Source organism: Amblyomma mixtum, chromosome 6 (genome assembly GCF_055824585.1).
Source record: "Amblyomma mixtum isolate Tamu chromosome 6, ASM5582458v1, whole genome shotgun sequence".
Classification (NCBI taxonomy): Eukaryota; Metazoa; Arthropoda; class Arachnida; order Ixodida; family Ixodidae; genus Amblyomma; species Amblyomma mixtum.
In genome coordinates, this window is record NC_143017.1 from 117,825,571 (window position 1) to 117,852,488 (window position 26,918).

The 26,918-nt window shown below is 46.6% G+C and overlaps 1 protein-coding gene and 1 pseudogene across 5 annotated transcripts in view; both read left to right on the forward strand.

The window, feature by feature from the left end:
• The first annotated feature begins 10,919 nt into the window (after positions 1-10,919).
• On the forward strand, positions 10,920-18,364 carry LOC149340171 (uncharacterized; annotated as a pseudogene).
• Dgk (diacyl glycerol kinase 1) overlaps positions 17,807-26,918 on the forward strand; it is a 453,430-nt gene continuing 444,318 nt past the window's right edge. For all 5 annotated transcript variants that reach the window (XM_089548936.1, XM_089548938.1, XM_089548940.1 and 2 more), the window contains exon 1: positions 17,807-18,397. The gene's annotated coding sequence lies outside the window, so the exon portion shown is untranslated. The remainder of the gene's footprint in view (positions 18,398-26,918) is intronic.

Sequence of the window (26,918 nt, forward strand, 5' to 3'; positions counted from 1 at the left end):
TGGACGACATCGTCACAGGAAGGAAAAAAAAGACACGCCGTAGTTGAGGGCTCGGGATTAATGTCGACCAACTGGGTTGTCATTTGCGTTACGCCTCCATCGAAATGTGGCTGCTGCGACCGGGAATGAAACCGCTCCATCGGACTCACCAGACGAACCCCCTATCCACTGAGCCACAGTATAGTGGGCCGACCTTACCTGACATACATTAATCTTGGCACTTCAATTTCACTCCCAAGCCACCTTTTCCCTTCTCGCGAATACGTGCTGTACATAAAGAGCCGTCGCTCAAATTGTAGAGTCCCGTGTGCTGTGCGATGTCAGTGCACGTTAAAGAACCCCAGGTGGTCGAAATTTCCGGAGCCCTTCACTACGGCGTCTCTCATAGCTTAAGTCGCTTTGGGACGTTATAAACCAAACCAATCATTATACCTACGCCGTTCAGCTGCTGAGCACGAGGCCGCAGGATCAAATTCCGGTTGCTGCGGCCGCGTGTGGATGGAGGCGAAATGCGTAAGGCGCCCGTGGGCTGTGCAATGCCAGTGCACGTAAAAGAAGCCGATGTGGTTGAAACTATTCCGGGGCCTTCCACTGCATATAACGAACTAAACGCCAGAGCAAGTGCCACAATTCGGAAAATCATGCACAAGAAGCGGAGGAAACCGCAATAACCATAGCTTGCAAGGCTATGGCTAGGTTCACCAGAACCTAATGATTAAAACAGATTACATTAAAGGGAGGATATATACTGAGGAAAGGGACGCCCAAGATGACACAAGATGCGACATTATGAACTCACAGATTTCTGCTGTGCTGCTGTACGATTACAATGAAATTAAGCGCTATTTAAGACAGGTCTTTGGCTCCCGAACCTTTAGCGGCTGGAAGAAGAGGGCGACAAGCGCTCACCGCTCCAACGCTCGTGCGTGCTCAGGACTGATCGCTGCCGCTGGTCTGCATCTGGACTGTACCACTGATTGTTCGCGACGCAGCGCCTTGGAAGACCTTCTTTATTACAGCTGAAAGATTTTTCACTCTTTTCACGCTGCATGAAATCATGCTATGGGCTAGGTACAGTCGCGGGTAAAAAAGATTAGCACACCTGACGGAACACCAGAGCGTCGGAATGCCACCGCGTGGCGCTGCGGGTGGCGAAGAGGCTGATAACGAGAGTGCCGGGCCGTTCCCATTCTACAGTATTAGGGGGGTTCAGCGGACTGCCACGGACAGCAAAATTACTGGCTAAAAGCAGCGCTATCATATATTGTTCCCGCGAGTACCTTTTGACAAACCATCGCGGACATAAAAAAACAGCAATAAAAAGAAGCCATCTTTGCTCATGATAACCGAGCCAAAATGAATGCCGCAAGCAAAGTCACGTAGGGTCGGCACTTCAACGCTCGGGCGGTGCACGCTTGATAAAGCTTACTTCCTGCCGTCCCCCCCTAGGCTGCAAACATGCTCTCAACTACGGCGTCCCTCATAGCCTGAGTCGCTTTGGGATGATAAACCCCATAAAACCCTAATGTGCACCTGAGTATGTAGAAACATCTGAATCACACCTGTTGAGTGTTCATCTCCAGAACAACCCCAGTGAGCCTGGACGGTTTGTTTAAGCCAGTGCCTTCTGCATTTTTTCAGTGCCCAGAAGTTCGCTCTCAAAACGCTGTCGAGCATCCGCACTTTGCGGCCGCATGGGGGCGCCATGTAAACAGGGTTGATTCTTTATTGCGCGCACGCTTTATTCAAAGCTCTTAATCGGGAGATATTCGTTGCAGTTGTAATTGTTCGCGAGGTGCTTTCGTGTTAATCTAGGATTGAGGTACGCTAGAATGCCATGTTGCATTGTTTTCGGCAAGTCGGACGAAAATTAGAAAACCGCAGGGCTATCCTTCCCCGAAGTGCCACCCGACACTGATTTGCGAAAAAAATGGCTGGCCGCGATTCGACGAACTGGCTGGACAACGACAGATATGTTGGGCTATAGTGAGGTGCTCAGTTGACACTTGAAAGAAGATTTTATTGAAGGAAAAATACGACTGTTGGGAAAAGGTGCCGTACCCTCCATTTGCGATGACTGCCCTCAGTATAGCATCCGGAGGTTATACGAGAGCAGAACATGGCGAGCATAAACAAGAGAGAGTGTTCCGAAAGTTCGATGGACGTTTTCGCAACATCCACCTCGAACTTGCAGCCGACTCCTACCGTTATAACATACGTCGTGTGCTAAAACATATTTGCTGACATTGAAAGAGAATCCAGCTCGTCCGAAACGACTCACAACGTTGGTGAATCATGCAATTCCAGCTCTGTGCGGCAAATCTACTGAAGTGCAAAGACGATCACGGCAAGATGAGCCGACAATATGCAATTTAGCTTACAGGTGTGCGTTTCTTTAGGCCTCTCTAAACACAGGAGTCCTAAGTTGCTTCTTTACCATGTTCTGCATTCGTGTTCCTTATACGAGGGCAATGTCAAATGCAATCTGTAACGCTTTACAACGCGAGATTCGTGTACAGGAACAGTTGTGGACATTTCGGTCTCCTGGTTCTGCACTTTGAAACAAGGAGTGAAAAAGGGGCCAAGACAAGAGAAACAGAAGGGCATAACAGAGCGCTGAACTTCCAGGAATACTTTTTTTATTTCGACATGCGTCGCTAAATGGAGTAGCGTTGTGGGAAGTTCAACGTTGTATTTACATTTTCGTTTTTTTTTTGCTCTTGTCGTGCGCTCTTGCTTTGCATATTTCACGTCTTAAGTGCGACAAGGCTGTTTTCCTGTACCATTGAATTTTACACCAGTATTCTTTGAAATAAGAAATTGCGAGAACTCTGTCTGACGACGAATCCTGAACAGGAACGCGTAGCTACAGCCGTGATTAGATGCCGCGACATTTCTCGAAATAATCAATTGAGAGGTGGTTGCGCAACAAAATTTCTTTTTTCTTTTCTCTATTCGTGGATTGAATAATGCTCGATATGCCGTACGTACTATCCGGATGCAATTAAAATGAAACACGGCTTATGAACGCAACCCCATCTTTGTCCTAATTATGTTCACCCAGCTGCACTGCTACAGTGGCCAACTAGTGGGATTCATGGGAATAAACATTTTTTAGGGTCGCGGCTTGAAATGCATGCACCGTAACATTATCTCCACATTTATTTTACAGCGAGAGCTGTAATAGCTTCGTGCAAGCCATTTAGTAGAAGCAATTTACGGGGTACAACGGCAGCCGTGTACCGCGTTAGGTGATCATCGCCGCCACGTAGTACCTCACTGCGTGGCTGAGGTGTCCACTGACCCAGTGGGCCAGTTATGCGCCATTGCTTTCCCAAAGCCAACGGAGGGTTTGAACTGCGAATAAGACAACGCTGGGAACTAGACTGTTTCGTGCAAGCGTGTTCTAGAGTCCGTGCTCCGTAGAGTGCTCCGGGAACACGATCGAAAGAGGAAAAAGGCCGAGTATGCACGTGAGCGTATAGACGCCAAAACGGGCTTCCGAAACGCGCAACCGGGCAGACGCCTATGAAATGTCAAAATGGGTCTGCCACTACAGACCTCTGCGCAGCTAATGCCAATCAGCTTTCGCTGATTAATGCCCTAAGTCGGTAAGCTTAAATCTAATATTTTTTTTTCACAGATTTTATACATTAAAACTGCTCCACGTATTTTTCTCCTACTCCCTTTCTCTCCTCACACCTCAAATCTAACGTAATTATATCTGAAGATTTTATACGCTGTCTGAAGCCTCCTGTTTAGCAATAGTCTATGTATGTCTTCTTAGTTTATGTTGATTTAAATGACCCGACGAAGTGGTATTGACCTACTAGGAGTGTACTAAAACCGAGGAAATGAAAATGAAAATTGGTTTTTGGGAAAGGAAATGGCGCAGTATCTGTCTCACATATCTCGGTGGACACCTGAACCAGGCCGTAAGGAAAGGGATAAAGGAGGGACTGAGCGAAAAAAGGAAGATAGAGACAACGTTGGATAGAGGTGCAGTAGTGGAACGCTCCGGAATAATTTCGATCACCTGGGGATCTTTAACGTGCACTGACATCGCACAGACAAGAGCATACAACTGGCACTCATTTCGTGGGCCCAGGAAGTCGCCCCCACCTGGGGGCAACACCAAGCCCACCTGCCCTAAATCCCGCCAATCTATGGCAATAAAGTTGTTTCTCTCTCTCTCTCGCACAGCACAGTCGTAGAAGTCGTTAAACAGCAAACAACATGCGAGAGAAATCGGTGAAAAATAGCTGGATTCCATTTTGCCTTTCGGACTTCTCAAAATCGCGTGTTGTTTACTGGATTCGTTGAAAAGGCACCTTATACTCGCTGAGGTTTAAAGCAGGAATCCACTGGCAGTGGCAACTAGCAAAGCTGTCGCAGGCTGCGTAAGACGCAGCGAAATCCTTGCGCGCACAGAGAAACACGTTGATGCCGCTGTGCTTCCGTTGACAAAGTCAAGCCGCTTGCACGCAGCACGCAGTGTAACTAATTTAGCGTAGCCAGCTCCGGTTACCCGTTGCGGTATGAGGTCGAGTTTCGACTGAACACGAACTCTTGATTATACGGAGACGCATGCGCAGTGAGAAGATATATATGCTCGGCGTAGCGAACGCGAGCCCCGACTTGGTCTCTCTTTTTGCGCGCCGCATCCGGGAAGCCTGTTTTCGCGCCGCGGCGGTTTCGGGTTCCGGCCGCTGTCATAGAAGTCCACCCTTCCCGCGTTCCGCCCAAGGCCGACGCGCTGCGCTCCGGACACGCTCGAGCACGCACGGCCGCCGGCTAATTCGCTGCGCGTGGGTTGGCTCTACGCTCGCATCATATAGTGTGTCGTCCGCACCGCTCGCTATCCGAAGGCCGTGAATATACGGCGATGCGCCCAAGCTAACTGTTTTGCTCGAATAAGGGGGACGCTGACTAAAGAAGTTTTTAATAGCTTTTGTTGACTTCTGAAAAATTTAAGGGGTGTTTTCTAAATCGTCTCAAAAAGAAAATGGCTGTGGCTTAGCTTGGTTAAGCCCGGTAATTGCGAAAGCAATATCCGTAGCTACGCCATGGTTCAGCTGGTAGTGTAGCTGGTGGTGGTGCTTGTGGTTAGACTTGTGGTGATGCATCTGTTATACAATCCAATCCATTCCAATCCAATCCAATCCAATCCAATATGCTAATATGGCAGCTACCGGCCTCGCTACGCGACGGGCTGAAAGTGCAACTAGTGTTGCTTTCGCAACAATACCTTAAGACGGGAGAGGCCACTGAGCCACTCTTTGAATAAAAAAAAAATATAGTTGGCGGTTTGGAATTCCTAAGCACGAAATATTGTGCGAAAGCACAGTTTTTTGCAGGTTAACGCCACCGCCACGAACCTGAAAGCGCGATTGAGGAGTCCACTGACCCAGGTAGTCAGTTATGCGCGTCTTCAAACTTTTTCATCGCCAGTGCCAATTTACCCAAGGTACAACGGCAGCCTATGCTCCAATGCCGCGTTTCTGCTGCAGTGTCGTCAACGCCAACGTGTATTGCTCTAGTGCCATGTTTCTGCCACAAAGTTGTCCGCGCCAATGCATGCAGCGCACATCTCTCTCTCACTACCGCTACATAGCTCAGAGCGCGAATATGAGTTTGATAGCAGTATTAGTTGATGAAGAAGAGGATGTGAAATGCACAGCGCGAGAGTGTGTTGAAGTTTAACACGAGGAGCGTTCGGCTGCGGCGATAGCCTGTAGTGCTCTCGGGCAGTGGCCAGCGAAGCTGATCTGTTCGCGCCGCTTCGGGTTCGAATCCGAGTCACGGCAACATTTCTTCTATTTATTTATTTATTTACGGTTTGCCCAAGGTCATCCTCAAGGTCATGCTTCACACAAACCGATGAGCCGGTTTGACCTCGTGAAGTATTGCTTTCGCTCTAGAAGAAGGAACCGGCTAGAGACGCCCTTGAGCGAGAAAAAATCATTATCACCATTATTATTTGAACACAAATATGGCGCTAAAGCAACGCCCCATAAAAACTAAGAGATATTGGATCAGTTCGCGATTTGGCCGCTTCCTCGGCTCCTCTTGACGGATGCCATGATTGGACAGTCATAAAATGGCGGCCAATGACGACTCCAGCTTACGTGCCAACATGTTTGTTTCATCATCATCATCATCATCAGCCTGACTACACCCACTGCAGGGCAAAGGCCTCTCCCATGTCTCTCCAATTAACCCTGTCCTTTTTCAGTTGCCGCCACTGTATCCCCGCAAACTTCTTAATCTCATCCGCCCACCTAACTTTCTGCCGTCCCCTGCTACGTTTGCTTTCTCTTGGAATCCACTCCGTTACCCTTAAGGACCAGCGGTTATCTTGCCTTCGCATTACATGCCCTGCCCAAGCTTATTTCTTCTTCTTGATTTCAACTAAGATGTCATTAACCCGCGTTTGTTCCCTCACCCACTCCGCCCTCTTCCGATCTCTTAACGTTACACCTATAATTTTCCTTTCCATAGCTCGCTGCGTTGTTCTTAACTTAAGCTGAACCCTCTTTGTTAGCCTCCACGTTTCTGCCCCATAGGTGAGTACCGGTAGGATACAGCGGTTGTATACTTTTCTCTTCAGGGATATTGGTAAGCTACCATTCATGATCTGAGAGAACCTGCCATATGCGCTCCACCCCATTCTTATTCTTCTAGTTATTTCCCTCTCATGATCCGGATCTGCGGTCACTACCTGCCCTAAGTAGACATATTCTCTTACTACTTCCAGCACCTCGCTACCAATTGCGAACTGCTGTTCCCTTGCTAGCCTGTTGAACATTACTTTGGTTTTCTGCATGTTAATTCTTAGCCCCACTGCTCTGCTCTGCCTGTCTAACTGGTTGATCATGCTTTGCAGTTCTTGTCCTGAGTGGCTTAGCATGTTTGTTTACGGTCCTTTTTTTCACCGGTCCCTGAAGAAAGCTCAGGAAAGAACAGTGTGCATCGTCGTATTTCTTTCACCTCGTTTAACATAGGCGCATATGTGATAGAGAGTTTAAAAATGGGAATAATTTTCATTCTTCTTTCAGAACTACACTAATTGCGTAAAAACTTGCAGAAACGGTCTTTTCCAATATTAGTAACAATGCATGGTCAAACTGACCTCTGCCAGAGAGGCAGGAAGTCAGATGAAAGGTAAATTCATGCGAAACCTGACCCCAACGGCACAACAGCACAAATTTTCCGTGATCTTGTTGCTACTTCGACGGGTGATGGAGCAGTTTTGAATTGTATTCTTGATTTACTGCATGAGCCAGAGTAGTTTCTCTGAGTTTTATCGTCCTTAGTTATACAGAAACCATAAAAATTAGTGACATTCAATAATGCTGTGCTAATGTTTTTGTTGACGAATCTCTCAGGATTTTCTTACATGTTTGCAATGCAGGGACCATTAGGGATGAAATCCGAGAAGCTCATAACTCTCATCGGACGTTGTCGATGCCTGGCCATTACAGGGCTAAATCCGAAACATTTACAGGCCCGACTTTAGAATTTTCTTATGCTTGGTGCAGACTCCATAGACTACGTTACCTTAATTTGCTGAATTTACATAGACACAAGTCAAGCCCGAATTGAGAAACCACTTTTAACAGGGATTCTGCCATTAAGCAGCGTGAAAAACGAGTTCACAAAACACGCGCAAAAAAGACAACACATGCGATGTCTTTTTGCATGGGCTTATGGTCCGCGCTTATTTGCTCTGGTTAAATATGTAGGCTATAACGAACTAGTCTAACTGTGTTATTTCGAGAAGGGGGCATCAAATTATACATTCTTGTTTGTTTGTTTCTTGGTTAGCAATCACACAGGCGGAAGGCGTTGGTCGTAGGTAAACTTTATTCGGTTCTACTTGTGTCCATGCAAGCAGTATACATGTGTAAAACATGCATCTGTTATACCTGTAAACACGATATACATGCGCGCATTTGTGGCAAGCACATTGAGTCCACTTCGGCTGGCTTCCGTTTCTCCTTTCTTTATTCGTTTCACTATTTTTTAAATTTATCCTAAGTGTTCTCCAACCTATTTCATGTGGCGCAACATTCATGACGCGCCCGTGCCGCACCTGAGCTCGCTCGGCAGACTGCTAATGTCAGCGGACGGGTGATCCTGCGCTGACGACAACAGTAGCCGTGCCCACGCGAGCAATCTGAATGATCAGTCCGCGGGCGTGTAATCCCCCTACCGGTCATAATTTGCTCGGTCAGGGCGAAGCCTGCGCTGGAGCTGCGGTTTTAATCGCTTCCGGACAACGTTAATTGCAGCCTGACGAAGTGGTTCGGCGGCCGTCTGTGGCAGCTGAAACGCGGTGGGAGTGGCTGCCGAAAATACGTAGACACAACGCCGTGCTTGGCTGGAAGGCTTTTGATTTGACGTCGACCGCACGTCTACGTGGGGCGCGTGGGTCTTTAGTTCTGTTACAGATAGTTATTTAATAAAATTTCGCGCTCACATCCCATACTTTTCGGTGCTTTCTTTAGCGCGTTTTTTGTACACTGCTTTGTAACCATCTCAGTTATCCATATCTCCTCTTCCTGACGAACCTTTTCAAGGGCATTCATGGTGCAGCCCCATGCTGATTATGGTTTCATGGTGCATAGATCTCAAAGCTTCCTAGCGACCTGTGAAGGACGTTATACAGCCGATGAATCTGGGGTGTTCTGCAATCCTGGTTCTTTAATGAGCTTTAAAATATCTCGCTGCACGTGCGTACTCTTGCACTTCGCGTCTGTCGGCATGTGAACACCACTGCAGGGTGTCGACCCCACTACCTTGTTCTGAGCAGCAGAACACTACAGCTGAACTGGAATGCGGAGGCAGATAGCTGACAGCGTCAACTGCCGCGTCTCTGAAGTACCTTGAAACAGCTGTTGTGCTCATGAGACGGGATATTTGCTAAAGAGCTAGAGCAGCAACTTCGAAGAAACTTTTACTGTGCAACGAAGGGAGCATGTGCTGTCAGACATTGCTTTGTGCCTGATTTCAGACATGGGTATCTCGAAGCAGCCGCTTCTTCCACACTTCGCATTGAGGCAAATCGTGCGTCTGTAGACAGGGATCGTCGCACGAGAGTATTGCGGTATGGAGAAAACTGACCGTCGTTGAGGTGACTTGGGCTTCTGTAGAAACACTCATGAATTGCGTTCGCAACGTTTGCGCCAATGTTACTCTTATATCGTTCGAAGAGTATGCATGCTTCTTAAAGCACCATTTCGTGGGAATCCGAGTATGGCGTGTATATTCATCTTAGAGGGGAACCGCACGTGCGTGAACTCGAGAATGGTCTCTGGTGGAACAAGTGAACTGCAAATGATTGAATCTTCATGCGGTGAGAATATTTCGGTAATGACAACAGTTCAGAAATTCTAGGCGCTTTTCGCAAACTGTTAATAATAACTTGAAGAACAGAAGGAAGAAAAAATTTAAATAAACGAGATTAAAAGCACCATCAATTTTGACTATTTTGGCAACATTTAACGCAATAACTAAAAGAGTAAAAGATAAATACTCATGAACACAGTGAGGAGGAAGGAGCTGGATGATCTGTGAGAAACCAAAGGAAAACCGAGACTAAAACGGGTATTATGCAACTTGTGAGGTGCAATAAAATGCAACGCAGCTTGCAATTGTACACCGGTAGGAGAAATATGGACGACTGGTAGTGCATAAAAAAAGCGCCCATACGGCACCGCCTCAAGCTTCTTCCCCTTCTAACCTCCACACAAGGTGGGAAGAATGAATTATTGGTAAGTACGGTTGTTACGTGTATTTTAGTATGCTTGTTGCTTACTATTAGGGCTGTCTAATGAGATTATAGAAATTTGCTGCTGCAAAGACTATCGCGCACCAGTTTTTAAAAACTGCGTAGTCATTTTGCTCAACGGAGACGAGCTGAGCAAAAAGAGTAGAATATGTAGTGATCGCAGGGGACGGTTGGCAAATTGAACCATTCACCATGAACTTGCGGCGGAAGCCCGTCTTTCCTTCCCTCATGCGAATGGAGCTTAATAAGCGGACACTCACGCTTTCATACTTTATTCGCAATCTGAGCGAGAAATCTGGTTTGAATATCAGCGCTATAATCACCTGGCGCGCCCCAATGACGCTGTAAGCACTTCTCTACGCACTATGTAAATGTTGACAACCAGCTGGTCGGCAAAACAACACTTATAAAATGCGTTTTAAGGAACAGATTCTCCGAATTAGGTGCCTGGCTGAGCGCTCCAAATATCTCTTCCTGAGGCCAGTTATGGTGCCGGAAATGTGTAGACGAAGCAGTGGCTATACAATATGTTCAAACTTTTCGATCTCTGAATGGGATCAAGGTTAATTTTCGATGACAGAGAGCTCGTATAATTGTTAGCGAGCATGCGCAGGAACATGCGTGCTGAATTATGTTTCACATCAAACTGCCCTACCTCCGGTTAGATCAGCGCCCGAAATCATGGCGCTCAGCTGTCCTCATTGTGCATTCCTGCCTTGTGGCAGCTTGATTTCTACTCCGACCTCTCCTTAACGACACTGGGCTACGCTTCACGCTTTGTGTGTGCCAACCCTTCTTCGCTGAAACAAACAGACGTGATCTGTTATCGATAGGGAAGACACGTTTCCTGAAAACAAAGAGGAGGAACTGAGATAAGAGCAGAACAGGACCACAGTAGGCTTTTACGGGAGGGCACCTCCAAGAGGCTCCAACACTACGCACAACGGAAAGACAAGTTATCGCACTGACAGTTTTGTTTGCCAGACCTCCACCTGCGATAGCTTAGAGAGACTCATATGGCGCGGTTCAGTGGAGGAGGTTCGCACCCACATCACCAAGTTTCCATTCTTCCTAGCCATTCTTTATCTGCCCTTCCCCCGCCTTATCTCTCTAGCCGTGTAGCTGGATGCCGTTCACATTGCGAGCACCTGTGAGTTGAACGCGACGCGTAGTGGCACAAAAACCATCAACATTTCTCATGAACAGCAGCAACGTCGGCTGCCCAATAATCGTAACACGCACCTACAAGAGATACAAACAAGGTGGCATCTGACATTATTCTGATAGCTTTCAGCAGAAGAAAGATGGCAGAAAAAATTCCCCCCATTGGCCATATCCGCAACACGGCCTAACAACGTCCATTAAGTGCCGAAATACACGGCAGCTGTAGATGCGAGGAAAGGGCCCGCTCGTTCTCCCAGCGGATGTCTTCCTTCATAGCGGCGCTATCTGGGACCGAAGAGCACCATCTTGCTGCGTGGAAACCGGCTCCCATGGCTGCCCATTGACCAAGAATGAATCGGCACGTTAACAGGCTGCACCCGTTCCGGCTCCTTTGCTACGCGGACAAAATGAAAGAAATAAAAGAACGTAAAATGGCTTGACTGATCGTTCCAATAACCAACGCCGGCAGTAGGTCCGCGCGATGAAATCTTGCCGTCATTTGGCACGCCCATCGCTACTATAGTGGACAGCTGTTCCCCTCTCTCCATCTCCTTTTCATCATCCTTCTGCCTCCCAGTAAGGGTTGAGGCGTGTTCGGCGCTCCAAGTTTTCAGCGCCACCGGCTGTAACCGATATGTTCGACTGGGGTCGATTCCTCGCAATTTGCGGAGGCAGTCCGACTTGATGGCGCGCGCTTTGTGCGAGCCTTATGTAACGCTGCTGTTTCCACATGTATCCATACCTATTTCAAGTGTCTTACTCGGCTTGCACAGCAAGTTTTCTTTCGCATAATTTTCTACCAACTTCTTGTGTAAAAGCATTTGCTCTCAACCTGCCTACCTTACTGTATTGTCTTGCAAAAAAAAGAAGAAAAATTCTAGTGGTTTAGCACTGTTAACCACAAAATATTGTGCGAAAGCAGGTTTTTGCAGACAGAAACCAACGCCACTCACCTGAAAGCGCGATTGAAAGCGCGTTTCCTTTCATTCTTTACTTGCGCACAGATGGAAGTTGATGAAGACGACGACGTGCAATACACAGTGTGAGAGTGTGTTGCGGTTTAACGCGAGGCTTGATCGGCTGCGGCTATAGCATAGTTGTTTTAGAGCTATGCTATTTACAGCATTTGGAAGTTCCCTTGCATCAGTATCATAACAGTGGGTCTCACTGGGATTCTCACATCTATTTAGTTTGACGACAAACCCAGGCTTGCACGAGCACAAGTTTGCAATATCTTCTTTGTTTCGAAGCTTGTATATGTCACGCAGGTGTTGCATTACGCAAGGAAGAATGTACAGGCAATTCATAGAATTTCTGCGACTTTTGTGTGGCGCTAGCAATGGGAACCTATGCGTCGAGACAATTTGTTTCTCCCTCTGGAGGCTGGCGGAGCTGGTCTTCAGCACTTGTTTGTTCATCAGCTTGTTCCAAGGCTTTTCTTTTTTAAAACAGTAAACCATCCCTTTCTCTCAGCTGTGTTTAACAGATGATTAAGTGCTCATTTGCCTATTCCGTTTGTACCCACTGGTCATAGGAGTGAGGGGTCTTTGGGGGGGTTTTCTTAAAGAAGTCGCCGACACATTCCATTTCCTCACTGCACGGTTTTCCTTAGAATTCCTCTACAGTCTATCCAGAAGACAGGTGACAAAAATTCTGATTGAGGCTTTGTTTCCTGTAGCGATGCATTGGCAGCCTTACCTCTCCTTTCTAGGTAACAGTGTATTAAAGCGGGTGCAACGGATGTGTGTTCAAGCGACAGCGAAGACTTTCTTTTTTAAACTTCACACGTCAACTTTACCTGACAAAACTTAGCTTCGTGCAAAAGGGGCTTTTGTGTAACGGTCTGTGAACTGTCGCTTGTGTCAGCAGCCGGAAACTATTGATCAATGATTTGTTTTTTGTCGTGATGCCGTGTTGTTTTGGGACATGCTTCAACGGACCGTCAAAAAGGGCATTGATGGTTTGGTTTATTGGGGTTTAACGTCCCAAGAAGACTCAGGCTATGAGGGACGCCGTAGTGAAGGGCTCCGAAAATTTCGACCACCTGGGGTTCTTTAACGTGCACTAACATCGCACAGTACACGGGCCTCTAGAATTTCGCCTTCATCGAAATTCGGCCGCCGGGGTCGGGATCGAACCCGCGTCTTTCGGGTCAGCAGCCGAGCGCCGTAACCACTGAGCCACCGCGGCGGGTAAAAAGGGCATTGAGATTACGCATATACTATTAGATTTTTGCCCACAATGGAAGGTTCTAAAGTTCCATGTGATCTTTTAGTGCTCATAGGACTGTTTAGCCTCTGGAAGAGCCGCATGACAGATCGGCACGTAGAGCCGCCACGTTGATCGAAGTCTCTGTTCAGAGAGCAGCGTGCTATGGTGTGTGGGGTAGCCTATATGCTGCGCAGGATCGGCCTCCTGTCTGGCTCCCTTTCCTCGATGCATACGTGTGTGCCCCGGAATTTCGATGTGCTGAGAAAGTTAGAGTAGATGCTGGTGTGATTGTGTACGACGAGTTGCATGAAGCGACCTGATTAAGTTGGACTTGAAACCTGTCAGTGTGGGTGTTCTTCCATGCAATAAAGAAAAAAAAAAACTGCGGCTATAGCACAGTGCTCTCGTGCAGTGGACAGCGAAGCTTATCTGTTCGCGCCACCACGGGTTCGAAACCCACGCGCGGCAATATTTATCATTTCTCCAGGTTGGCGAGGGTCAACCTCATTCAATGTCCAGTTTAATTCGCTCTATTTCTCGCATCACGTGATTAACTTCAGAGGCTTCATCACACACCCGTATTTTCCAGGTTATGAGGCCAGAAGTGGTTTCGCAATAAAAATTAAAGTCAAACCTAGTGAAGAGGCGTCCTTTTTCTTTGCTTTTAGAAATGATCGTACAAGGTGCTGCTTTGTGACGACCTCAGTACTCGATCGATAAATGTACAAGAGAGTCTGCAACGTCTTTTGTTGGGGTACAACGAGGCACGCAGAGCATTCTCCCGAGGGATTACTGTTCGTAGGCATTTTGCTGCTTCTGAACTTAAGAGAACCCTACCCCTCGTTTTGAGCTCCTACTAGTCTTCTGGTTTGGTTTGGTTTATGCGGGTTTAACGTCCCAAAGCGACTGAGGCTATGAGGGACGCCGTAGTGAAGGTCTTCGGAAATGGGACATTCAGGCCTGGTACCTTTAGAAATATCTGCATTAAGGCCTATCTATATGCAGGCTGTAGCTACGCCTTTCTACATTTACAGTAATTGGGAATAGCTTTAGTAATATTCGAAGAAAACTGCTTATTCTGACGCTTCATTTTCCATCCTAAAATAGGTTAATGTAGTATTAGACAAGGTTTTACCGACTTTAGCTTTCTCAAGCGATTTTAAAGCTGTGAGTTCTGTAGCTCGGCTAAGCATGCTCTTATTTATTTTTGTAGGTGCTATATATACTACCATTTTTACTGGTTTTATTCGTGACAAAAAGTTGATGCTTGAGGCTCCAAGTAGCACTCTATTGTACTTCTGTACTGAATTCTGCCGAGGTGATCTCCTAAACAAAAAAAGAACTTTTTGTTGCTTGAGTTTAGCGCCTTCTGCACAAATGCCTCCCCAAAGCTTTAAAGCTGCCTTTAATGCGTAACGCCGATTAGATTAATTGAATTAATACGATAAAATCTATCTTTTTCTGTACAAAGGCAGTGGCTATAATGTGGAGGTGTAATGTGGAGGTGTAGTTTGTTTTGTTTGTTTTTCAACCAGATCATACAGCACGTCGTTCGTAGAACTGTGCCTTTGAGGTCGAAAGTAAGTATAAAGCAATATTTTATTCTTCCATTGTTATCTCTGAGTACATAACTAACCCTAAGAGAGAAAACCGCCTTAACGAGCTGGGACGAGGCGAGAACGGACGAAACGAAATCTAAACGCAGTTTAGACGTCTCTGACCGGGTTAACGGCTGAAGTCGATAGGCAAACAATTTGTCAACTATAGCACTCTGCATGACACTTTGCATTCAAGCATGAACCACGCCTGTTTATTTATTTACATATTTATCCAGATATCTAAAGAGGACATTTTGTAGGGCGGGGAGGAAAGGGGGGTTGGCGAGGGAAGAGGCAACACTGTAGACCTGATTGCAAAATTTTCAAATTTAAATTCATTTATTTTTCTTTTATGCAAAAAGGGAGCAGGCACAAAAAGCTGCCGCTCAAGGTTGCTTGATGAGGTGGCTACCTCTACAAGTGATGAAAGCAGCTATACGCACACATCAATATGAAGTTCAAAACAAGCACTTGTACCCCCTTCGCCAAAAGTAACCGAGCGACAGATTTTTGCTCCTCAACCCTACAGTGGAGCCTTTGCGGCACCCATAAAGACCGAAAGGTGTCCAAACGTGAGGACGAGGGTTCACTTTACACAGATTCAGCGCTTAAGGACTGCCGTAAGCGCTTCGCAACGCGGCGAAGAAACCGCCATTGCCCGGTTACTTCTGGCAGAGGCGGTACATGCAGTTCAATTCAAAAGCACATACACATACTGCCTTGTACACACAGTGGTAAGCAAAGTGACGTACAAAACTGTTATACATGCACAACAAATAGAGGCACACAAATTGGGAACAATGCTATTAGAGAAAACATCAGTTAACAACAAGAAAAAAGTCGGAAGTGGCAATCATAAAATGAAAGGAAAACAAGCTGTAAAGCATAATCACTTTCGAACAGAAGTATTTCGAAGGTCTTACTTTGACGTACAGGTAATATTAATTTTCTTATATTCAAAATTATTTGACATTGATGGAAGTGTATGTGTTAAGGACTGCAATGAGTAGTTGTTATGGCGTTTAGGAACGTGCCAGTATTCGGGATGGCGAGTGTTAAATAGAAACAGGTTTGGTATAAGTTTAGACTGATCAGCAAAGAAGGAATAATTTTCTTTAGTGGCAGGGTGATATGAGTGAACTAATCGATATTTATGCAAATTATATTTTCTAACGTCTTTAAAACGATCGAACAATCCTTCAGAGCGAAAGTTAAAAGGCACATTTCCAGCTGTTCTTAAGGCCGTTTTCCGCAAAATGAGTAACCTTTTAATATTCCTTTTGGCTGTTGTCTCCCCCCCCCCCCTCCCTCCCGCCATATGTCCATAATTTAACTTCGGCATAATTGCAGAATTATGAATAAAAACTTTTTATTGGGGATCTGTTTTTATTAAGCAGGTCAATGATCTTGCGGAATTTTTCAAAGTTTTGCAACGATAACAGAAAATTACGAGAGTACAACTGTTTACCTACGATGTTTGCACTCTTCGGTTATGCCTTAGCACAGTAACCTGGACAAAACGTAACAAATGTAAAGCAAAGAGCAATAGTGTTATTTCAAAATAAAATTTCTCGATATTTGGCTAAAAAAGATGCAGAAGATTCAGAAAGAATATCCTCTGGCCAACCGTTCCACAAATGTATCGTCAGCGAGGAAAGAACGTACTTAAATACGCTTGCCCGGCAAGTATACTCACGGGCTTTTAAAAAATTCTAACTGCGCCCGAATACATCAGTTGTTTTCGTTTAATACCTTTCTTTATAGGTGCCTGGTCTAGAATTGAAGGTATTTAAAATGGCGACAGGCGTAAGTATTTCCTTCTTACTTCGAGCAGAGGTCACCCAGGAGTTATATAAATATAGCGCGATCTTTTCGAGAAGCCATAATCGCGTGTCACGAGGCGGGCAGCCCGTGCCATTATGCGCTCAAGTTGTCTATGCATGACTGATTTGAAGGGTCCCAAGCATTGCAAGCGTGCTCAAGGATGGGACGCACATTTTATAGATATGTTTCTCTATATTATCCGGTGCCTACTTAAAATCTAGCTTGAGGATGTTTAACGCGCGACTATCCTTCAGTGTCAGGTGATGGGCATGAACATTCCAGTGCAAGTTGCCAGAGAAAACTACTGCTAAATATTCGTACTCAGTTGCAACTGATAAGCAAGTTTCATCCAAGATGTAATTCTTATGCATGCGTAGTTCTTTCGTCGGATAAAAATAGCTTGCTGTCCCTGCGCCTTCGTATTGGTCTTCCACACAACACGGATTAGCTGCGCTAATCGAACAAAGTGCTAATTGTTCCTAGTCGGCAGTATGCCGATTTCTCAAATTTCAGCGACGATAACAAATTTTTGACACTGACTACTGAATGCGGCTACACTAGATAACATCGATGGAACTTTTTTTTTGTTCTTTCATAATTTGTGCATTAATCGGCTAATGGCTTCGGTGAGAAATGGTGCTATTGAGACTGACCTGTAATCCTGAATTTGGTTCCTCTCTTTCGGCTGATATACATGTAAAGGAAGGAAATTCGCGACCTTTCTTTTTATGAAAAAAAAATCCACAACAAGATATGAAATTTCTAATTTTAGCTAGAGCCCTGGATAAGATGTATGTAACTGATTTTACATTTCGAGAAAATGTTTTGCCTGTGCCACACGTAGCATTTCTCAGAAACGATATAAAGGAATGACTCGGTATTTATAGTTGGTAAGAGATGAAAAGTGCATGTTGGACGAACAGTGCACTGTAAAGTCCAGGCAGATAGGTACCGTCGAGCGATGCAAATGGTTACTAAAACCGTTGAATGCATAATCCGAAGAAGTATAGACATTTTCATTGTACGTTACTTTATCCGCTCAATTCGCGTTTGTCCATGACATTTTGCTTGTAACAAACGCGACTGGCCTGCATTTCGCGCAGAGAGCCGCTCGAAAAGCGCGGGCCTTTGAACGCCGGCGTTGTCGCGCGCACGCGCGCCAACAGCAGCGGCGTCGCCAGCGCCGCCCGGCGTCACTCGGCGACTCGCCGTCGTGCGGCGGCGCTGCCCGCTATAACCGCCGCGGCACAGTGCGGCGCTCGCCACAGGTACTGCGCGCTTCGGGCCTCGGGCCGCTCTCGAACTGACGGAGCGACAGACTACGGTATTACTCCCCTCCTCATCCCACCACACTGAACCACCGCTCAACACGCTGAACGCGCACAAAACCTGCCGTTACCGTACCGCTCCGCCGCTTTTCCTCTCCGTGGCACACCGTGTTCCTGCCGCCACCGACTGTCTACTGTCGTCGGCGACTGCGGGCCGTGGCGATCGCCCCTTCCCGGCGCTGTGTCGTCTTCGGCGGGCGAGAAAAAGTGGTGCCGCAGTCACCTTTGGATTCGGCGGGACGCTAGTGAACGTCAGCGGAGACCGGGAGCGTCTGCGGCGGACAGGCGACTTCGCCGGCGTCAACGCCGACGAGAGTGAGCGAGCAGACGACAACGCCGAGCGGCGCGCTGCGTCGCCGCCGACGGTAGCACGGCGCGCGGACAACCGGCGGTTGCGTAACCTGCCTCGCCACGGTCCCCGCCGCCGCAGCCCAGGTCCGTTGTGACGAGACCACGCCTTTCGGGCCTGCCTTGCCAAGGTGCGTTGCTGCCCCCTCCCTTTCTACGTCGTCTCGTCGTTGGTCCGAGCTTGTTTTTATTTTTCTCGCTTTCGTGATATTCCTTCAACCAATGCTGAAATGCATATATCCCTCTCACTAGTCCTCGCTGTCGCGGCCAGCATACGCGTGGACAGAGGTGCAAGAAAAAAAAAAGAGCGAACAAAAGGTGCCAGCATGGCTGGCATCTTTTCGAGAGCGTTTTTGAAAGCACGCCGGTTCAGTTATTACGGCGTCCTGCTGTTTACAGAAAAGTGTCTATTTCACTGACTGTCGCGTGGACTTACTACGCGTCAAACACTTCCAGAATGTCCTAGAAAGTCACTTCGCGGTCACCTGTTCAGCGGGAGCTAAAGTTTCATGCACAAATGCAAAGGTGACACCTGCTTGTATCTCCAAGTGAAAATGACTCCGATTTCTTTAGTTCTCTCGATCATAAGCAACATATATGACTCTTTCGGCTCACCTTTCCTGAACAGAGGCCATTTTTCGGGCCTCGAGCTCATAACGCAGGGACAATTTGCGCTTTTTTACCGCCGAACTATTCGCAATAGACACGCCAACTCTTAGTATACTAGCGCGTGAGAGAGTCGTAGAGTCACCGGTATCATTCAACGCCAACGTCGCTCTCTCTGGTGTATGTATGGCCGCCTGTGCGTTTATCGCTGATTGAGGAATGGGATGAGCTAGATGGACCGGAGATAAGGAGACCTAATTATAGCTACGCGAAGGCTGGCGAGCAGGGTCCGAGGTGAGGACGCGAGCTCGAGCGATAAGCCGCTGAGCGCGGTGAGTGAGCATACAGGCAACACAGGCGGTCAACGCGCGCGGAAGGCGGTCAGATAAAACGAATGACGGGTTGGTTTCGGAAACGGCTAGCTGGGGTTCGGTAGTTTAGTGAAAGCGGATTAGTTAGCGCTGCGTCTCACGGTTTTTTGTTGCCGAAGTCCGTTCTGTTGTTGTCCTCCTAATACATCATGAGTTCATTTACTCATTTAACGATGTTGGACCAATGCTATGGAAAGCTACATGTAGAAAACGAAGCTGTAATTGATGAAGTCTATTGCCTTAAATGTGGTTACGGAGACATTTTTTTTAATAGAAAGGTTTCATTAACATACCGATTAAGTTGTAGTTTCTTTCATGCGCGCTGTGAGATGTAAAAAGGGCTGATCGACTGCTGTTGTATTAGATTCATTAATGGCAAGTCAGGGAAACAAACAAGTAGAAAAAAAACTGCTGCCGCATTTGCTATATGAACGAACGGTGCTAACTGCCAAATATTTATGTAAGTATTTAGTGTTTCTTCGCGAAAAAACAGAAGGAAATGCTTCTATTCTTGCCTTTGAACATCGGCAGAGCCTCTAGATGGGGGACACGACTGAATAAGAAGCGTTTTGAGAATATGAGCGAAGAGACTATACTCATGGCCTGATGTTGAGAAAACGGGCACGGCCGAAAACATGGACTGTAAGCTGTAGGAAAACAGACGCAGCCGAAACTCTTGTGGTGAACTAAAATTTGTGGATCTAGAACTTACACAGGCTGTGGAAGACTCCGACAAAATCGCGGAACACGAATCGCTGGGTCCTTGTTTACGTATAGCATTGCTAACGGAACTGGTTATGAGCGCCGAAAAATGCACTTTGCGAATCGTTGAAATTAGCGGTTTGGAATTTGTGCGCGCGTACGAATCGTCAGTTTTGCTCGTCTCGGATTTGGTGTCGCACTAGTTAATATACGTTTAACGCTGTTTCGCGTGATGCGATTACTGCCGCAGCATAGCGTGATTTCAGACGCCTGAAATCGTCAGTCGTTCCTGTTGGTATCGTCTCATACCACTCTGCGACGGACTTCCAACAAGTTGGTGGCAATGCCGCGCACTCAGTGCGTTCGCTGCAAAGGGCCCATCAGTCAATACAGTAAGAGTATCTGGTAACAAGCGCAAAAAAACAACAACTATAAAACATTTTATTACATATAAAAATGCACGATAGCTCAATAGAACTACCCGTGATTATAAAATCAGCGCAGTATAAAATAATTTCATTTATATTCTTCAAAGCAATTCTTGCCAATGAAAGGCCGCTCGCACCGCACCGAGTGAGATTGTTAGCGAGTGAAATAGCGGCTGCAATTCCTGTCGCAAAGACAATGCGACTAGGCCCTATTTTATCGTACGTATCGCACCATGTGAAACAGCCTTTACCTGGTGATCTTTATCCAGGCGTACATTTGGCTCGGTAACTGTGCGATGTTAGGGCTCGTTAGAGAACCCCAGGTGGTCGAAATTTCCGGAGCCCTTCACTACGGCGTCCCTCATAGCCTGAGTCGCTTTGGGACGTCAAACCCTCACAAACCAAACCACAAACAAAACTTGGCTCGATAACGTTACGATGCAGATTGGTGTTGCTGTTCGTTCAACTTTTCAAACACATCTCCTCGAAGTGGGTGCACATTTGTCTAAAAAGAAAAATAAACGGGGGAAATATAGATAACGAAGCACTCGTAATGGCGCTTCTCCTTTAACATCGACGCCTTTACGGGATTCTTAAGATTTCAAGTCTTGCTCTGCCTGATATTTTTCCTTGTTAATTAGCACCGAAAACTATTGTTAGATCTTACAAAACCTTTACGCCCGACGTCTTGAGATAAATAGTATGCCCACAGTATGACTCAGCTGTGATTCGGTGCGCTTGAGCGCGCCGTTTGATGCTAACGGGATGACTGCAGCCACGACAATGAAGTCTCGTCTCGTATGTGTCATTGCGAAGTTGCGCGATTTGCATACAGCGTCGGCCGCCAAGTCACGCTGTACAATACGCCATTACGGCGTATCTAGATGCGTATCTCGAAATGCTGCGCTTTGAGCAGGCGAGGAACAATGTTAATGGCCCGTACTTAACTGCCATGAGAACTAATCTGTTTAACTGGTACTCCACGTAGAACTGCACGCCCAATTACCTGGCGGCGCAGCGGGTATACGCACAGCGCGCAGAAGCAACGTTCGCGACGAGAACGGAATAGGATTAACAGGGCTTGGATAATGTAAGATTTTCATCATCATTTCATATGTTACATCATTACTCGCCGATGCGCTTTAGTATGTATTTAATGGCCGCATTTTATCTTCTCCCGTTTTTATTTCTTTTATTTTACCTTTCCCGCACCGCTTTCCTTCCGTCTTTATCTCCCTTATTCCTTCCCCATGCAGAGTAGCATGCCAGCGATTTTTAAACGCTGGCTAAATTCTCTGTATTTTCATGAAAGGGACCTTCTCTCTCTGTCTAAGATCCTAATCAGTGGAGTTTCGTTCTACTTTTATACTTCCTTCCTCTGGACACCCACCTTCTCCAAGACATCTAAGTCCAAGCGGCAGACCATGCAAATGAAACAGGCTCGAAGCAATCAAAAGCATTGTTTGTTCAATCTTTCTTCCTTATTTTTGCGAAACAGATTCGGTCCACTACAACTAACTATTCGCTCATTCGGGAATTAAAGCGGCAGTGTCTGTGTTCACTGAGCCGCGCGAATGGAAAGGCGGACGTGATCTGTGGCGCCTGTAGTGGAAATTTACATTTGGAATTACTCCATTTGGTATATATAGCCGCTAAGAAGGGTTCAGGTTGACTAAAAACCTGAAGGGTGAGGCGAAAACTAATTAGAAGAAAATAAACCTGAAGCGAAAAGTTTCGGAACTTTTCCCTCTTGGCAGACTAAAGAATAATTACTGTTACCGTTGACTTCAATGAAGCTATTCAGCTGCAACGGAAAAAAATACAGCTGTCTTAAATATTCGCGCACATGAAAGAAAATATTTGTCTATCTCACGAACGCACAACAATCGCTTCGTCAGGGCAGTCGCAGTGCCGACATCGGACTTATATTTGTATTTGGTTCAAACTGACAACCCTCCGTGGTGACTCAGTGGTTAGGGCGCTCGGCTACTGAGCCGGAGTTCCCGGGTTCGAATCCTGCCGCGGCGGCCGCGTTTCGATGGAGGCGAAATTCAAGAGGCGCCCGTGTGCTGTGCGATGTCAGTGCACGTTAAAGATCCCCTGGCGGTCAAAATTATTCCGGAGTTCTCCACTACGGCACCTCTTTTTCTCCCACCTGCCTTCCTTCCCTTACGACGTGGTTCGGGTGTCCACGGAGATGTGAGGCATTTACTGTGCCATTTCCTTTTGGTTGGTTGGTTGGTTAATGGGGTTTAACGTCCCAAAGCGACTAAGGCTATGAGAGACGTCGTAATGGAGGGCTCCGGAAATTTCGACCACCTGGGGTTCTTTAACGTGCACTGACATCGCACAGTACACGGGCCTCTAGAATTTCTCCTCCAAAGAAATTCAACCGCCGCGGCCGGGATCTCAAAAACCAGTTTCCAATTTTTTTCATACTAACATTGACAAGCCATTTACGACTACGTAACATTTCGACGAATTTTTGTAAAATAAGCGTGACCCGCACTGCATAGCAGTACGACGCGGGTAAATGCTGTGGTTTCAGTTCGCAATGTATTGTGAAAATTTTTCATTGTTTGGCTGTCGCCGCCTCAAGCAGCTTCGAAATATATAAAAGGCTTTTGAGCGAATGTGCAAAAATAAACAAACAAACAAACAATGGTTGATGGACGGGCACCGTGAAAAGGACCTCGAGTGCAACGAATTAACAGTAAACAAGAAAAGATGGCCCTTTTGACGGACGTGGCATCAGTATGCAGGGTTGGCGCTGTCGAAAGAAAGAGGCCTTTTGTGTAAAGTTAGAGAGAACAATTAATCAAACGGAAATGCAGCCTAATGGCGAACATAAAGTTGACTGATTTATTTGCTCGAACATACGGATTAAAGTCCCGATTTTTGCCGTCTTGGTCAAAACGCGGTCTTACGTCACACTTTGCTTAAATGTTATGCAACGAAATTTATGAGCCCTGGAAAAGGAGCGTCGTTTTATTGACGGTTACCTTTATTACATGGCACAGACTGCGCGAGACTGCGTGAAAACGGATATTTGACGTTTTTCGATGCTAAGAAATCGGAGTTGCTAACAATTCGAACTTTAGGCCATCCAGAAGTGCGCGCTAAGGCCTTCTCTTATTTCATCGCACTGTCCTTAAGAAAAATGCGCAGGTAAAATCGACCTATAATATTCAGCCTTTGAATTGGCGAAGACTCGTTGGGAGTGCGCCCGGAAATGCGGGGAATGAAATTCGAAACTATTTTTAAAGTGGGCGCCAAATCACAAGACGGTAATCACGGTGATTGTGCCCCGTTCCTCTGCTGCTCCCGACGGGGTGACGTGGGCCCATGCTCGAAATCTAACGACGCGTTTCGATCCAATCTCAGGTTTCTCGAGCTCAGTACGCGCTTGTCCGTACCGGTACGAGTGGCGTGAGAGGGGATGATTAGTGCGCTCTCGAAAACACGATAGATTCCTGATTCTGCATCGAACTCTTCAGAATGTATTGAAGAAATCATGCGTCTCGAAGAAAATAGCCAGGAATAAAACAAATATGTTGCTCACTCGTACGAAGGTAATAACCCTTGATTGTATGGGCATTAAAGAGGTTCGTTTCGTAACGCTTCAACCTGTATGCCACCGCCAATGTCATCCGTATGTGTGACTCTATTAGGTCTATTTGTGCTTTTGTTCCGAGTCGGAAGAAAGTAATGAATAAAATAAAGAGTGAAGTGCTAGTGTTTAAGCACCATTTGAACCAGCTGAAAACTCAACAGTTCCAACAGCTCCATGGTTGGTGTCGACTGTCCTTTTATTTATTTATTTAATTTATTATAAGTAGCCTGAATGACATCGATGGAGGGTTTTAAAGTGTGTGTGTGTGGGGGGGGGGGGGGGGGGGGGGTATACATAAAGCATAATAGACAAAATACTATTCAAACAGTTGCGTAACATTCGCACATAATATGGTAGCACCAACAAAAGATAATGAAACAAGTGAAGATAAAAAGCGAGAAAGATTTGGTGAGATTAGTAGTTAAAGCAAAAAAAAAGAGTGTACGAAAAACAAGCAATGAAAAAAGGAACAATACAAAACAATAATTACGAAAGACATAAGTAGATGAATAGTACAAAAATTAAACAAACAGGAAGCAAAACAAAAATAAATGAGACCGGTGAGAAATCTAGGCAACAAATTACTGCAGCGCGATAATTATTGCGATTTTAAGCAGTGAACATATACGCATCAAGGCACAATAATTACAGCAATACAAAGGAAGTACACAAAGAAATAATAGAGACAGATTAAATTCCAATAGCTGAGTGGGCGAATTCTTGGTATTTAGATAAGTTTAATTCGGTGACAGGCATTGGTGACAGGTTATTCTTATCGAGTACTGTTCGCGGAATAAATTACTTAGAATAGAGGGATATGCGGCATGCAAAATGTTTTATATGAAGGCATGATCGTGGCGTGCAAAGACGATTGAGGATGAATAAGAGAAGTCAACGTGAAGCGACGGGTGATGATAAAGTTTAGGAGTTCAAGAGGTCAGAGCTTGCAGCAATATCATAAAAGACCACGTTCGGAGCTTTCGCGTGTAGGGCTATGACGCTGGTGAAACGTGAGCAATTCGAGGGTATAAAACGAGCGGCATGGTACTATAAAGATTCAGTGTTGATGATGAGGTAAGCGTGTTCGGGTTCGAGATGGCTGGTGCGTACTATAGTTTCGGACGAATTAATGCGACGTAAGGAGTCTCTTTGGAGACGAAATGGCTTGTTTAAGATCCCGTTCTTTTTAAAGACGGAGGTGAATGATTAGCCAGAGCTTGAGCGGTTAATATGCTGACCGCATTATATAGGTCAGATTAAAAGTGAATTCCAATATATTGTAACGTGGCGGCCAGCCGAAGAATGAGACGTGGTGAACCATGAACAAGAGATGATTTAATGGCCGCTGGCCTAGCACGAGCGCTCCGTCCCGCGCCACTGCCAGCTTCGTCTTCGTCACACTACTCGGGGCCACCGAGCGATCGTCCCGATCGGTGACTAACAGACGCGCGAAATGCCGATGGTCTTGAGTGGAAGGTTGAACAGGATGTAGAAGATGGTGCAGTGCTGGCCGCCACGATGAGAAAGATGAGAGAATGAGTCCCGGTCCACGAAGCATCCGGGCCGTAGGGTGCCAGGAGCTGACGGCCGAGGCCCTTGGACGCACCGAACGGCAGGGGCAGGGGGGCGGTGTCCTCATGTGTGGGCAGGGTCTTGGGTCGGTGGGGTCTCGGGTCGGTCGGGTCTCGGGTAGGTCGGGTCTTGAGTCGTCGTGTCTTGTGGTCAGGGTGGGGGACGGGGCTGGGGTGAGCGGCGAGGTCGGTTCAGGTCAGGCGGGCTGGGGCATGGCCGGGCGGCGCGGACCAGGCACTCACGGCCGACGTCCACGGCAGGCGCAGGACACCGAAGCTCCGGGACCAGGATGGCGATGAAGGGACCCCCGCACCTCACACCAAATGTAACGTGGCGGCCAGCCGAAGAATGAGACGTGGTGAACCATGAACAAAAGATGATTTAATGGCCGCTGGCCTAGCGCGAGCGCTCCGTCCCGCGCCACTGCCAGCTTCGTCTTCGTCACAATATTTATATGTGCTGGTAGGCACAGTGTGCTGCCATTCCAGTGACAAGTGCAAGGTAGGACAGGGTTCTGATTGGTGAAGGACGTAACTCTAGTTTAGGTGACTTTAAGTCCTTTTAAAACCTTCTCTTTTCATCATTATTGAGTAGGTTTCTCGCTTGTTTCACGCACAATCCTCTAGTGTTCGCAGTGTACGATGCTGCTAACCGGGCATTATTTCAGTTAACCCCACTATATATATACACCTGCTCAAATCATTGTTACTGGCTCTCGCTGGATCACCTCCGCACTGTGCAAAAACTGCATGGACTGTGTAAAGAAGAGCGCTGGCTGCATCTGATACCACGTTTAAAAAATGAAAATCGGTTTTTGGTTTTTGAGGAAACGCGATGACGCAGTAACTGTGTCACTTATCTCGGTGGACACCCGAACCGCGCCGTAATGGAAGGGTTAAAGGAAGGAGTGAAAGAAGAAAGGAAGAAAGAGATGCCGTAGTGGAGGTCTCCGGTTAATTTCGACCATCTGGTGATCTTTAACGTGTACTGACATTGCACAGCACATGGGCGCCTTTTGCGTCTCGCCTTAATCGTAACGCGGCCGCCGTGGCCGGGTTCGAACTCAGATACTCTTAAACGGGTTATGACACCTTGCAAATCTTGATATTGTGCCTAGAGGGCCAAAATTGCGGCTTTAACCTGTGGCTCCACCGCCTGGTAGAAGTTGCTTTGCGCCGGGTATATCATTTTTTTTTAAAAATTATTCGAGCGTAAAGGTCACCTCAGAGCACGAATGTCGACTTGAATACTTCCGATTGCAGTTAGATACCAATGAAGAGTAGTCTCGAGCTACCTCTATATCCGCTGCAGTTATTCAAGGCAATTAAATGTGTAGACAAAGCTTAATTAGTAGTTGAAC